General features: G+C 37.4%; 1 protein-coding gene across 2 annotated transcripts in view; it reads right to left on the bottom strand.

The window, feature by feature from the left end:
- Positions 1 to 13,089, bottom strand: part of LOC145518862 (uncharacterized) — a 1,117,244-nt gene that overhangs the window by 99,110 nt on the left and 1,005,045 nt on the right. For both annotated transcript variants that reach the window (XR_014063353.1, XR_014063357.1), the window contains one exon: positions 1,816 to 4,367. The gene's annotated coding sequence lies outside the window, so the exon portion shown is untranslated. Of the gene's footprint in view, positions 4,368 to 13,089 lie in introns of those variants that run through there.

Raw genomic sequence — 13,089 nt, 5'->3', positions numbered from 1 at the left:
CTGGTCTCTCAAAGCCAAATTTTACTGTTCCTAACTGGACCAAAAAAAAAAAAAAAAGATCTTCATGACCCAGATAATCACGATGGTGTGATCACTCACCTACAACCAGACATCCTGGAACGTGAAGTCAAGTGGGCCTTAGAAAGCATCACTACGAACAAAGCTAGTGGAGGTGATGGAATTCCTGTTGAGCTATTTCAAATCCTGAAAGATGATGCTGTGAAAATGCTGCACTCAATATGCCAGCAAATCTGGAAAGCTCAGCAGTGGCCACAGGACTGGAAAAGGTTAGTTTTCATCCCAATCCCAAAGAAAGGCAACGCCAAAGAATGCTCAAACTACTGCACAACTGCACTTATCTCACACGCTAGTAAAGTAATGCTCAAAGTTCTCCAAGCCAGGCTTCAGCAATACGTGAACCGTGAACTTCCAGATGTTCAAGCTGGTTTTAGAAAAGGCAGAGGAACCAGAGATCAAATTGCCAATATCCGCTGGATCATCGAAAAAGCAAGAGAGTTCCAGAAAAACATCTATTTCTGCTTTATTGACTATGCCAAAGCCTTTGACTGTGTGGATCACAATAAACTGTGGAAAATTCTGAAAGAGATGGGAATACCAGACCACCTGACCTGTCTCTTGAGAAACCTGTATGCAGGTCAGAAAGCAATAGTTAGAACTGGACATGGAACAACAGACTGGTTCCAAATAGGAAAAGGAGTACGTCAAGGCTGTATATTGTCACCCTGCTTATTTAACTTCTATGCAGAGTACATCATGAGAAACGCTGGGCTGGAAGAAGCACAAACTAGAATCAAGATTGCTGCGAGAAATATCAATAACCTCAGATATGCAGATGACACCACCCTTATGACAGAAAGTAAAGAGGAACTAAAAAGCCTCTTGATGAAAGTGAAAGAGGAGAATGAAAAAGTTGGCTTAAAGCTCAACATTTAGAAAACTAAGATCATGGCATCTGGTCCCATCACTTCATGGCAAATAGATGGGGAAACAGTAGAAACGGTGGCTGACTTTATTTTGGGGGGCTCCAAAATCACTGCAGATGGTGACTGCAGCCATGAAATTAAAAGACGCTTACTCCTTGGAAGGAAAGTTATGACCAACCTAGACAGCATATTCAAAAGCAGAGACATTACTTTGCCAACAAAGGTCCATCTAGTCAAGGCTATGGTTTTTCCACTGGTCATGTATGGATGTGAGAGTTGGACAGTGAAGAAAGCCGAGCGCAGAAGAATTGATGCTTTTGAACTGTGGTGTTGGAGAAGACTCTTGAGAGTCCCTTGGACTGCAAGGAGATCCAACCAGTCCATCCTAAAGGAGATCAGTCCTGGGTGTTCATTGGAAGAACTGATGTTGAAGCTGAAACTCCAATACTTTGGCCACTTGATGGGAAGAGTTGACTCATTGGAAAAGACCCTGCTGCTGGGAAGGTTTGGGGGCAGGAGGAGAAGGGGACGACAGAGGATGAGATGGCTGGATGGCATCACTGACTTGATGGACATGAGTTTATGTAAACTCCGGGAGTTGGTGATGGACAGGGAGGCCTGGCATGCTGCGATTCACAGGATCGGGAAGAGTCGGACATGCCTGAGTGACTGAACTGAACTGAACTAACTCCAAGGAACAGGATGCACTAGGTCTTGATCTGTTTTGCTGGCAATCGTGAGTGGACTCTGGTCTGTAGTGTGGTGGGTAGGACATGTTATCAGTGTCATCTACCATGATGAAAGCAGAAATGTCTTTCAGAACAAAATAAGTGCCAGCAAATAGAGTTAGAAGTAGAATTTCCATCAGAGGTGAGAAGATTCTTCCAAGGGTTTAATAAGAGGCTGGATCCAAGTCAACAAGGTCTCTGTTGACAGCAGGGACAGGCAGTGTTACTTAGAAATGGGGAGTGGGTAGTGCAGTAGGGTTGCCAAATTCTATCGGCTGAGCATGCAGGCATGCTTAGTAGCTCACCTATGTCCAGCTGCTTTTGACCTTTTGGACTGTAACCTGCCAGAGTCCTTTGTCCATGTAATTTTCCAGGCAAGAATACTGGAGTGGGTTGCCATTTCCTCTTTCAGGGGATCTTCCTGACCCAAGGATCGAATTCAAGTCTCTTGTGCTCCAGCATTGCAGGCGTATTCTTCACCTGCTGAGCCATCAGGGAAGCCCCTTTGAACTGAGAATTCTCTATAATTGTAATTAATAACTTCAGCTAAGGGAACATGGGGTTACCCAGGGTTCATGCAATTAATTCTGCAAACTGATATCCTTAATCACACTTTACATAAAGATCCTATCTCACTGTCAAGTATAATATTCTTCTGATTGGCTCAGATCCCATAGAAATAAGAATATTCATGGGGAAAAAACGGGGAGAGATAAATTGGAATAGTGGGATTGACATATACACACTACTATATATAAAACAGATAACCAATAAGGACCTATTGTATAACACAGGTAACTCCAGCAGTATATATATATATACACAAATAATTATATATGTATAACTGCTCCTTGGAAGAAAAGCTATGACCAACTTAGACAGCATATTAAAAAGCAGAGATGTTACTTGGGCAACAAAGGTTCGTCTAGTCAAGGCAATGGTTTTACCAGTAGTCATGTATGGATGTGAGAGTTGGACTATAAAGAAAGCTGAGAGCTGAAGAATTGATCCTTTTGAACTGTGGCATTGGAGAAGACTCTTGAGAGTCCCTTGGACTGCAAGGATATCTAACTAGTCCATCCTAAAGGAAATCAGTCCTGAATATTCATTAGAAGGACTGATGCTGAAGCTGAAACTCCAGTATTTTGGCCACCTGATGTGAAGAACTGACTCATTGGAAAAGGTCCTGATGCTGGCAAAGACTGAAGGCAGGAGGAGAAGGGGACAACAGAGGATGAGATGATAGGATGGCATCACCAACTCGATGGACATGAGTTTGAGCAAGCTCTGGGAGTTGGTGATGGACACGGAGGCCTGGCGTGCTGCAGTCCATGGGGTTGCAGAGTTGGACATGACTGAATGACTGAACTGAATTGAACTGCATGTGCCCAGGAGTCTGCAAATCTGCAGAAATATACCCTAAGTAAAAGCAAAAAAAAAAAAAAACTTTACAATAATCATCATGCTAAAAGAGCTATGTGTGAAATTACGGTATACCCAAAAATCATACCCAAAAGAAGTATGTCATGTCTTCTTTCTTTTGGTTGTTGTTTGTTTCAGCTTTTCATTCAATCCTGTTGTGCTAAAGAGAAGAGAAAAGCAATAAGCACTTCTATACATGGTTGAATAATGGTTTACTTACTGCTTCCATAGAAAATGCAGATATCCTGCAAAATGTAAAATAGGAAATAATTTCCATCCTGTAAGGATTTTAGCTTTTGGGTTCAGAACCTAAACTTCTACAGACATTTGCCAAGCAGGTAATAAAAATGGCAACAGGGTTCTTGTTAAGTCATAATCACTATACCTATTTCATTAAATGAAAATATAAGCATAATACTTTACACAATTGTGCATGGTATAGGGGATTATAATTTAAATTGGAAATCTTAACAAAACACTTTGAAAATTAAAATAACTAATTACTTTTAATTCTATAATACTTCCACTAGCAACAGAAAATCTGATTTATTTTTTATTTACACTAACTTGTTAGTCAGATCTTGTATTTTGTGCTATACAAATTTAGTCTCAAATCTTATCTGTTGTGGTAACACGTGTTTTAATTAAGGTTTAAAATTGAAAAAATAAGATCTTTATATAGCAATGTTATTCAAGAATGTGGTATAAAACCCTGCACAATATTTTAAAAGTTATTTTTAGAATTTTGGCAATTGGAAATCATCACATGTATTTGTCAGAGTCCTTTCTTAATCTTCACAGTAAATACCATTTTTAACGTTTTATTTACCTAATCAATATTTTTTGAGAAAGGCAAACTGATCAATGTTATTTCATTATTTCATAAATGGTTCCGATTGTAGCCCCATGCTTTAAAAAATGTAGTTCAGATGATTCTTCCATTCACCAAATCAATGCTGAGCACACATTTTGTAACAAACATTTTTCTGGACAGTCACTGAAGATATCATATGGAGATGAAAGTTTCTGCTCTCCCAGAACTTAAATTGTAATGAAGAAACAAAAAATTAGAAATGTGAATGGTTAAGAAAGGCCTTTTAAAGAAAGCAATTAGTAGACTGATAAGCAAATTATAAAAAGAGGTTGTTACACAAATATTTAAGAGAACAGATTTTAATTTGAAGAGATACTTGTTTCTGGATATAGTTGCTTCTGGATACTGATGTTATAATAGGAAAAATCTGCATAATGAGTTTCTCAATTTACAGGATCACTAGGAGAGAGTAAATCATGTGAGACAACTATGAAAAGTGTTTATAAAGGATGTAATTTCAAACAGTTTACTCTTTGCTGGTGAATCAAAGTGAGATTCTCCCTTGAATACTATAACTGTGGCATAAATTTAAGAAAAGTCCCAAATACTGCTTAATATATCTGGCACAAGCATACAATAATTTCCCCTACAGTCTGCAACAGATGGAACAAAATACTATTGCTATTTTTCTTAAGCGAATTGTGCTAAGTTCACAGCACACTCTAGAAGATGATTCACAGGTGCTTTCAGAAAAGCACAGCTAAAATTTTTTTGGATTAGGAATTCTCTTTACTTACAGTTAATTCATATGTCTCCATAGACAGAGTGTATTTCTTTAGCCAAGTGAAGCAATACCAAATTTTAATTGGATTTCACTATTAATCCATAATATTGTTTCTCTAGAGAAAGTAATAAAATCTATCAGAATACATGGCTATCGTTGAAAGTCACTCTATATTTACTACGTGTGTTTGTCAATGGACACTAAATGCCTAGTGGGCTACTCTTATTTAATGCTGAAGAGTCTTCCCTCCTTCAGAGGATAATGAGCCCCATCTTTAGATGACAGGCCCAGAAGGTGATGTGGGCAATGTCTAGATATTGTTCAGAGTTGCACCGGAATGTTGCCCACCTAGAAAATTTCTGGAGAGTGGTATTTTGCTGAACGTCAATATTCATCCCACTGATGTCCACTGAGACATGAAGATCCAGAACTTATAAACTGCACTAACTGAGGCAAATGTAATGGCTCTAGGAGTGACATCACTCCTTGAAAAGTAAAATGAGGAGTTTACATGCAGTGGGTGAAATTTCCACATGGAAAGTTTTAGTTCCCATTCAGACAAGATAAAAACCCAATGCAAGGGAACCAGTTAGAATCTTGTGGATGATCCTTAAACTAACCACTGCGATGTGATTATTTTTTTAATGTATCATATGTAAAAATGCTTACATCTTAAAAATAAACTATCACCCATTCCTGTGAGTCATCAATCAAATACAGTCTCCTCCCTATTTAAAGGATAAAATTATTTTACTAATGTGTGTAGTTGAGAGGCAGTGTGACAAATGGTTAAGAGGTGGACTTTTGGATTTGACAATTTGGGTTTAAATTTCTGTTCTTTCACTTATTGACTGTGTACTTTAAGCAAGTTATCTAAATTTTCTATAGCTTAGTTTCCAAATCTTAAACTAAGAATTATAATTGCAATTACCTTTTAAGACTATGAAAGAACAAAAATATTTAAACGCATACAGTGCTTTAAAATGCCTAGAATACAGTAAGCATTCAGTATATATTAGTTATTATCATCATTATTAGCCTTAGAATTAATGAGGATGCCAACCAGGTGCTGATAGATAAAGATGTCAGTCAATTAGCAATAAAGGAGTGAAGAAAGCAATTAGTATTCTCTGGGAAGTGTGGGTAAAATGCAACAGAGCCACTAGAGAGTAATTAAAATAATGCCTAAGGTCAAAGGTCCTATAATGGGGAGGCATCTGAATGTGTTTAGGGGAAATTATCATTGAAAGAATAAGGAATTCAGAAAAGAAAACCACTGAGCAACAAACTGCAGAAAATTAAGTAGGATGGAGAGGTCTTAGTGGAGGAGCAGGAAAGAGCTGCCCTTTGACACTGTAGGAGAGCAATTTTGAATTGTTATAAACATATTTTGGGTAATGTTGACTAAAAAAGATGCACAAATTGAAAGTTTCAAGTTAAGTTTTATTTGGGGTAAAATAAGGACTGCAGCGTGGGAGGCAGCTACTCAAATAGCTCTAAGAGACTACTCCCCAGATGCAGTAGGGGAAGGTCAATATATAAGGTTTTGGTGAAGGGGGAGTTCAAAGGTTTTTTGTTAGTCGTAAGGATCTGATGTCACCATGAAGGGATTTGGTGCTTCTCTAGATATAAGGAGATGCAAGGATTGAGATCATAAAATTTGTTCCTAAAAGCATCCAACCATCTAAAGACCTGTCCCACCAGATTCCCTGGAGCACAGAATGCCTCACTCCATCCTGAACTTCCTCAGCAGTTGTTGAAGGTCAACAGCCATAGCAGCACAAGGTACTCCATAGAGGCAGATGGCAAATGCCTTTGTTGTCCAGTTGGCAATTCTCTTGATAAGTGTCAATTTGTAGTTGACAGTAAGGAGGTGAGAATATATGAACTCTCATTTGGTGGCTACATTTTTGATTTTCAGAGAATCAATGACAGATATTTATGAAATGAAGTAATAGAGTCTCATGGTAAATTTTGAGTGAGAAAATAAGAATTTAGAATTATATGGGATGGGAAAGAAAGATAGATGATTAAAGAAAATTAAAATAGTGACTGTATGTTGAGAAGACAGATATGGTTGTAGTTCATTAGCTAGAAATAAAAACTGTCTGAAACTTGGATTATATCCTTCAACAGAATGCATTTTCTTTGTCCAGGAGTGAAAAAATTAGATTGGAATAGTGACTTAAGGGGCTTGAATTTTAATAGAAAAATAAGAAAGAAATATAAGCATCTCAAGGTATTAAGAGTGTCTTTGTAAAAGGAGTTGAATAGAAAGAAAAAAGTAACAGAATAAGAAGAATGATGAATTTAAGAAAATTTGAATAAATTTGTCATCTGGGTCTCTGTAACATTGAATTTTGGGTTAATCTCAATGTTAAAATGGCTGTCTGAGGAGGCTTTACAAATAGCTGTGAAAAGAAGAAAAGTGAAAAGCAGAGAAAAGGAAAGATATATCCATTTGAATGCAGAGTTCCAAAGAAGAGCAAGGAGAGATAAGAAAGACTTTCCAGTGATCAGTGCAAAGAAATAGAGGAAAGCAATAGAATGGGAAAGACTAGAGATCTCTTCAAGAAAATTACAGATACCAAGGGACTATTTCATGCAAACATGGGCTCAATAAAGGACAGAAATGGTATGGATCTAACAGAAGCAGAAGATATTAAGAAGAGGTGGCAAGAATAGCAGAAGAACTATACAAAAATGATCTTCACGACCCAGATAATCACGAAGGTGTGATCACTCACCTAGAGCCAGGCATCCTGGAATGCGAAGTCAAGAGGGCCTTAGGAAGCATCATTATGAACAAAGCTAGTAGAGGTGATGGAATTCCAGATGAGCTATTTCAAATCCTACAAGATGATGCTGCGATAGTGCTGCATTCAAATGCCAGCAAATTTGGAAAACTCAGCAGTGGCCACAGGACTGGAAAAGGTCAGTTTTCATTCCAGTCCCAAAGAAAGGCAATGCCAAAGAATGCTCGAACCACCGCACAATTTCACTCATCTCACTGCTAGTAAGGGAATGCTCAAAATTCTCCAGGCCAGGCTTCAACAGTATGTGAACCGTGAACTTCCAGATGCTCAAGCTGGTTTTAGAAAAGGCAGAGGAACCAGAGATCAAATTGCCAACTTCTGTTGGATCATCAAAAAAGCAAGAGAGTTCCAGAAAAAACATATTTTTCTGCTTTATTTTGCAGAAGGAAATGGAAACCCACTCCAAGACTCTTGCTTGGAAAATCCCATGGACTGAGGAGCCCGGTAGGTCCATGGGGTCTCAAAGAGTCGGATACGACTGAACGACTTCACTTCACTCACTTCACTCACTTCATACTTTATCACTGGAGAAAGAAATGGCAACCCACTCCAGTATTCTTGACTGAGGAATCCCATGAACTGAGGAGCCTGGTGGGCTATTGTCCATGGGGTCGCAGAGAGTCAGACACGACTGAAGTGACTAAGCACGCAGACTGCTTTATTGACTATGCCAAAGCCTTTGACTGTGTGGATCACCACAAACTGTGGAAAATTCGGAAAGAGATGGGAATACCAAACCACCTGACCTGCCGCTTGAGAAATCTGTATGCAGGTCAGGAAGCAACAGTTAAAACCAGACATGGAACAACAGACTGGTTCCAAATAGGGAAAGGAGTATGTCAAGGATGTATACTGTCACCCTGCTTATTTAACTTATATGCAGAGCACATAATGAGAAACACTGGGCTGGAGGAAACACAAGCTGGAATCAAGATTGCCAGGAGAAAAATCAATAACCTCAGATATGCAGATGACACCACTCTTATGGCAGAAAGCGAAGAAGAACTAAAGAGCCTCTTGATGAAAGTGAAAGAGGAGAGTGAAAAAGTTGGCTTAAAGCTCAACATTCAAAAAACTAAGATCATGGCATCTGGCCCCATCACTTCATGGGAAACAGATCGGGAAACAGTGGAAACAGTGGCAGATTTTATTATTTTGGGACTCCAAAATCACTGCAGATGGACTGCAGCCATGAAATTAACAGACTCTTACTGCTTGGAAGAAAAGTTATGATCAACGTAGATGCATATTAAAAAGCAGAGACATTACTTTGCCAACAAAGGTCCGTCTAGCCAAAGCTATGGTTTTTCCAGTAGTCATGTATGGATGTGAGAGTTGGACTGTAAAGAAAGGTGAGCACCAAAGAACTGATGCTTTTGAACTGTGGTGTTGGAGAAGACTCTTGAGAGTCCCTCGGACTGCAAGGAGATCCAACCAGTCCATCCTACAGGAAATCAGTCCTGAATGTTCATTGGAAGGACTGATGTTGAAGCTGAAACTCCAATACTTTGGCCACCTGATGCAAAGAGCTGACTTATTTAAAAGACCCTGATGTTGGGAAGGATTGAAGGCAGGAGGAGAAGGGGATGACAGAAGATGAGATGGTTGGATGGCATCACTGACTCAATGGACATGATTTTGGGTAAACTCTGGGAGTTGGTGATGGACAGGGAGGCCTGGCGTGCTGCAGTTCATGGGGTCGCAAAGAGTCGGACACAACTGAGTGACTGAACTGATACTGATACTGATTCACTGGAATGTCTGATGCTGAAGCTGAAGTTCCAGTACTTTGGCCACCTGATGCAAACAGCCAACTCATTGGAAAAGACTCTGATGCTGGGAAAGTTTGAGGGCAGGAGAAGTGGGTGACAGAGGATGAGATGGTTGGATAGCATCACCAACTCAACTGATATGAGTTTGAGCAAACTCCAGGAGACTGGTGCATTGCAATCCATGTGGTCCCAAAGAATTAGACACAACTTAGCAACTGAACAACAACAACAACAATGCTATCTTGAGGTATACATTTTCTGAAGGATACATGTATTCCTGTGTGTTCAATGATAAAAATCCAAGTTGTAGTCTTGTACATTAGATTTTACTGTGTAGGAGATAGCAATCATTAAGATTAAGATGTATCAGGAATTTTTTGTTTTTCTGGTTATTTTTGTTGTTATTATTTCTGATTACAAAAATAATATATCATTAGGATTTTTATCTAAACTATGCAAATGATGCAGAAGTAATTAAAGAGTAAAATAGAATGCCACATTCATCCCACCCATCCCTCCAAGAATCTCTCTAGAGAACCACTGTGAACAATTTTATAAATACCTCCTTAAATGGTACAGTACAGTATGTGTGTGTACTCTTGTAACATTTTTTCCTTAACAATCAATATTCACTGAGCTACTTCATTTTTTTTAACTGCTGGAGTACCTCATGCATACCATAATTTATTTAACTGCCTTTCTAATTACATCAATCTGTATTCAGCCAGTGAAACAGAAACACTCTGTAATCCAGATAGAGGGTTTTAATACAAAGACCTGGGGTAACAGCACGGATGTCATGGGAAGCCAGAGAAACGAGGCTGGTAGGTTAGAGAAGGAGACACTGAGAATCTCAGCCTGAAGCACTGATGTGGGAACTGCCACCATAATCAAGAGGCTCTGGCAGAGGTTCCACTAAATATCGACGGTGGCAGCAGCCCACCAGGAGCTCTCCAGCACTCACAGAGAAACTGCTCTAAATCTCTCATCTCCCTAGGCATCTGGCTACAACCAACTTCTGAGAATAAAAGGATTTCTGCCTCTCCTCTGCCTCCCAAGCATTTCCAGAGTAATACCACTTGGCAAACATTGCCCTAAACCATAAGGAAAAGGAAAAACACAGCCTTCTCCTTAGCAAAGCAAAGGTGACTTTAAAATAGAGGGAGGGTGCTGCTGCCAAGTTGAAAGAAGGAATGTAGCAAACTAACAATAGGAAATTAGGTTGTTTGTAATTTTTGACATTATAAAGACAATGAGGAAATTCGTACATTCACCCTAATAGGAAAACAAGATATTCCTCATGATGTGATATTCTGCAGTCAGTGACCGCTAGAAAAACATGAGCAGGTCAACAGAGTTGGGTTTGTTGCTTCGTTGCATAACATAACATTCAGGGGGTTTGTTGCTGGTGGTGTTGGGTTGTAGGAGTCCTTTATATAGTCTAGATATAAATCTCATCAGATTTATGATTTACAAATATTTTCTTTCATTTTGGATTGCCTTTTTACCATGTTGATAGAATATTTTGATTTATAAGGTTTTTAACATTGACATCTATTTTTCTGTTGTTGTTGCCTGTGTTTTTGGTGTCATGTCCAAGAAATCATTACTAAAAAGCTACTTATTCTTTGTACTCAATGTTTACTCTGGTTCCCTTATTAAATTATCTTATGCATTTATAGTTATTTGATTGATTCTCTTGGACTTCCTGTGTAGATCATCATTATATATCTTCCTTTAACAACATTTATAACTCATTTCCTTTTCTTACCTTGTGGCATTGGATAAAGTCCAGTAATTTTCAAGATACATTTCTGGAAAGCTTATCCTAATGAATTCTGAAATGTCCTTTGGATTGTGGCAGTATTTGGAGAAAGTTTAAGGGTATGAACCAGATCCAAAATATTTACTGAATAATGCCAAGGTAATTCCAGAGAGCAAAGCAGAAATATGGTGAGAGAGAAGGGAGACAGATTAGTTGGATAATTCATCAGACATTAAGGAACATACTGATAGGGAATAAGAATTCAAAAACACTACAATTCTGCAAATAAGGATAGAGTAATGCTTGCTTTTCCTGGGCCATCATGATTTATAAGAATGATAGATGATAAGATATTGGTGTCAAGTACCCTTACAATTCATTGTACACTTTATTGTAATACCAGGACTGCCTGAAATTTCTAGAAAGTATTTAGATTGATTACAGAAAGATGGTAGAGAAAGACAGAAAGACAGAAACAGAAAGACAATCGCTTTATGCATTTCTATGCTAGTGATGGAAGGAGAGGGTTAGTTCTTTGCTTTCTGAGTGATAGTAGGAAATTTATCTGGTCAGGGAATTTATTCTTATAGATCTATCATAATATTTTAATAGTTAAATAATATTTGAATAAGTAAAATAAATAAATATTTAATCACTGATAATTATAGTCAGTAAGAAGTAAAATAAATTATTACTGTCACATGCCAAACTCCACTGTTCCTGCTTCCCTTCAGAACTAGCAATACCAAGTTGTGGTATATTCTTCGTTTTGAAATGCATTTTAGTGGTCTATAGACACATAAAAAGATATGCTGGTTTAACATGATTCTTTTTACAGACATGGAATGTTATTATGTATATTATTTAGAAAGTTCCTTAACAAATAATTATCACACATATATCCTCATATTTCAAACCCTAATTTATTTATTCCATTATACAGTTACAATTTTTTCATTTATCCATTCTCTGCTTGACTGACATTTACATAGTCTCAAGCTTTTGTATTTTTATAAATAGGAGGGTAATGATAAAATTTGTTAATATATCTTTGGCCATATAAGTATGTTTAGAGGATAGATATATCTAGAATTGGAAATAAGAGTTAAAAGAGCATTCAGATTTATATTGATAGAAAATCTACTAAATTGTCTGACAAAATGTTCAAGTACACATTCTTTCTTGGCCTTTTGAAATTTAACTCATTCTTTGAGGCCAAAGTTAATGCCATGTCCCACTTAGACCACCTAAGATCTCATTTACTTCAAATAAATTGTGCATTCCACTTGTAATTTGATTGTACTTTAAAAAATTTGTTATCTTTAACTTAAAAACAGCATTGCATGTTAACATTCACAGGCTTTTATTTATTGCTCATGAGGAAGGCAACATAAATTGAAACAAACATGAACTTTTCAGATACACAGCTTTACCTACACTCCAGACTCACTGCAGCACAGTTTGTGGGGTCTTAGTTTCCAGACCAGAAAGTGATGAGACCTAACCACTGGACTGCCAGGGAATTCCCTGAGTAAATTTCTGAATCTCACAGCATGTTAATTTCTGACATGCTCTGTAAAAAATAATTTGTAATGCAAACCTAGAGTTCAAACCAAATTCACTCTAAAAGTAATTTCAAATTTTGGTAATTATACTTAAAATAGGTGATTTTACACCAAAATCACACAGTTTACTTGAGGTAAATAGCATCAATATTAGTTTTTCATGTTTTTAATCCAGAAAATTATTTAATACCAATGAATTCAAGGGGTTCTTGATAAAAGATCTATTATTAAATTAGAAATTTAAAATAAGGCACTCAAAGAATTCTGTACTTTAAGCAACAGATTTATTAATAGCTATATGAGATATATTCAAAGATATGTTCACATGTATTTCCATTTCAGCTGTTGTTACTTTGAATCATGTCTGCTGAAGATATGAAATATGAAACATGATAGAATTTTAGTTAAATAGTTATGTTTGTCTTGAATATCTAAAACTTTACTGTCTTTGTCCCTTTATATCAAAATATTTTATGAAA

This window comes from Giraffa tippelskirchi, chromosome 8, assembly GCF_054371585.1.
Source record: "Giraffa tippelskirchi isolate mGirTip1 chromosome 8, T2T-mGirTip1v1.2.pri, whole genome shotgun sequence".
Lineage (NCBI taxonomy): Eukaryota > Metazoa > Chordata > Mammalia > Artiodactyla > Giraffidae > Giraffa > Giraffa tippelskirchi.
Note: the sequence above shows the minus strand (reverse complement) of the source record. Positions and strands in the feature narration are given on the sequence as shown.